The 2607-nt window shown below is 45.9% G+C and overlaps 1 pseudogene; it reads left to right on the top strand.

The window, feature by feature from the left end:
- Nucleotides 1-715: 715 nt before the first annotated feature.
- LOC147879519 (anthranilate N-benzoyltransferase protein 1-like) lies at nucleotides 716-2236 on the top strand (annotated as a pseudogene).
- Nucleotides 2237-2607: the final 371 nt, after the last annotated feature.

Below are 2607 nucleotides of genomic sequence, written 5' to 3'. Positions count from 1 at the left end.
AGAGAGGAGAGCTTAGGTTAATTAGGTAATTAATTAATTACAAAACTTAACTTACGTTAATTAATTACAACACTTAACTTAGTGAACTAATTAATTGAATTTTGAGAGGAGAGTGAATAGAGTGAATCAATTAAAGCACAAGGAACAATGCCAATAAATACATTGGCTCCTCGTGTAATGCGAGTGGCAAATGCTCCTCTTTCTTTTTGCTTTTTCACCTTTTTGTTATGCTTTTCTAGCTTTTCATAGCGAATTGTTAATGGTTTTTGCCTTTTCGTTATTATATATATATATATATATTTGTTAATGCTTTTCTTACTTTTCATGCAATTTGCGCTCTACTGATACGTTACTTTCTCAATCTCTGCTTTATCTCAATCGCTTGCGGATTTCAATCTGTAAAGTTCTTTGTAGTCTACACATCATGTATTCGCGTACAGTTCGGGAAATAAAAAGTTCTAACCAGTTGGTTTCCAGGTGAATGACAATCAAACCAGCAAGCTTGACAATTAAACCGAATCTTTGAATGGCAATATAACTAAATCTCTCAAATTCTATGTTCGTATCGGGGCTATTGACTAACTTCTAACCACCCAAATTTTGAGAGGCGGAGGCAGTTTTTAAACCGAACCGGACCTTGTGCCCCTTGTTCTATTTCATCCCTACTATCTACAGACTTCCTAGTTTCCAGAGTTCGACACTTCATCTGAGCGTCATGGAACATGCTGCATCAGTTGCCTTCGACAATGTTGAGGTAACTCTGGTTGACACTTGCCTCGTCAGGCCAGCGACTCCCACACTCAGACACCACCCCTTCCTATCGAGCTTGGACATATTCTGGCGTGATTTCCACTACACCCGGAGGGTCCTCTTCTACCCTCTTGTCAGCTTAGACGACCAAGCTGCGTTCGTTGATTCTCTCAAAGAGAGCCTTTCCACTGTTCTGGTGCATTTTCTCCCCGCAGCTGGGCGGCTAGCGCTTGTTGATGGAAGAAACTTCATAGACTGTAACGATGAAGGTGTTGAATTTGTGGAAGCTACCGTGGATGCAGTCCTCTACCAAATACAAGTCATGGATTTTCAACCAGGGCCTTTCCTTAACAGACTAGCGCGGTGGGAAGTGCATCCATTCAATATGATCTACTGCATGCCTCTCTTGTCCATCCAGGTATGCGTGTTATTCAATGCTCCGCATAAGACAAATAGGAGACCCCTACATTTATCCCCAGGCTTCAATGTGATTCTACATTTTTATCTATTACTCTGGACAATTCGTTCTGACTCGATTCTGGCACAGAATATCCTTTCTTGATTGACCTATTCGGATAGCGCGTAAACTTTTGCTACTCCCAAGTGTCACTGTAATCAACGGATTCCCTTGAGTCTTTTCGGATCACAAGGTTTAGATGCGGTGGTGTTGCAGTCGGCTATGCCCACAGCCATGTGCTCGCTACTCTATGTGGCACTTCATGAAGTCCTAATGGCGCCTTTACACATGCGCACAGCTTTGAAGATTGCGCAGCCTTCCGAACAAAAGGCTCACGTAGATTTTCCGCCGGAAGAACTCTCTCTCAAGGGACAATTAGTCGGTGCGATGAGACAAAACGAGACATTACTGGAAAGGGTGTTTCATACAACTACAGAGACCATCAGTCGACTAAAGCAGGAAGCAAACAAGGATAGACCAGAATCTCCATTCACTTCTTACGAAGTCCTCTGCGCGCACTGGTGGCGGCGCATAACGAGGGGGCGCGATCTGGAGGATGCAGCTCCAGTAAGTTTCGGCGTGATCGCCAACATGAGAAGCCGGCTTAGCCCAGAGCTTCCGCCGGGGTATTTTGGCAACGCGGCCATGTTCGTGTCTACTTTCACGACTGCGGGGGAAATTCTGGGAGAGAGTCTGGGAGCTACAGCGGCGAGGATCCACGGAGCGGTGAAGCGGTGCAACGAGGAAACGATGTGGGGCAGGATACACTGGCTAGAGCTGAACGGCAACACGTTTGGAAGCAGGCGGCAGACGAGGGCGGCATCGGTGAAGGCAGCGAGCTCGCCAAGGTTTCCTGTGTACGAGGTGGATTTTGGGTGGGGGAAGGCGGAGGCAGTGAGGGCAGCCAAGATGATGGGCGATGGGGAGATGGTGCTGTTCCCAGGAAGGCGAGGGGAAGGGGTGGACATCTGCCTTCCCCTCACTCACAATGCCATGCACAGGCTCCTCGATCTTCCTCCTCACGAGTAGCTATGTATAAGGTAGAGGGTCTCTGCAGCTCCCCTTGCTTTGCTACCTGTCTAATCATCCTTGAGCTCTCTCACAATAGAAATTCACAATTAGTGTCACACCCTTTAAAGTCATGGAGACGAAAGACATTTGCTTCACCCATGCAATGTATTCCGTCGCGGTTGTGGAAAAGTATAGCCAAAATCTTTTTCAAGTAATATCTACTTTATCTTTTTCTCTCTTAAGGAGAGCTTTGGGGGAAGACGATTGGAGAGTCCTCGATCGTTGGATTTTATCTTCAAAATTTGAGCTGTTAGAATAGCTACGATAGTCGGCTTCAACCGTTTCAATATCTCATGTTCAAGTGCTTCATCTTGGCTAACGCATCTCTT

Source organism: Dipteris shenzhenensis, chromosome 33 (genome assembly GCF_047967505.1).
Source record: "Dipteris shenzhenensis isolate YYH24624 ecotype China chromosome 33, Dip_SZ_1.0, whole genome shotgun sequence".
Taxonomy (NCBI): domain Eukaryota; kingdom Viridiplantae; phylum Streptophyta; class Polypodiopsida; order Gleicheniales; family Dipteridaceae; genus Dipteris; species Dipteris shenzhenensis.
Note: the sequence above shows the minus strand (reverse complement) of the source record. Positions and strands in the feature narration are given on the sequence as shown.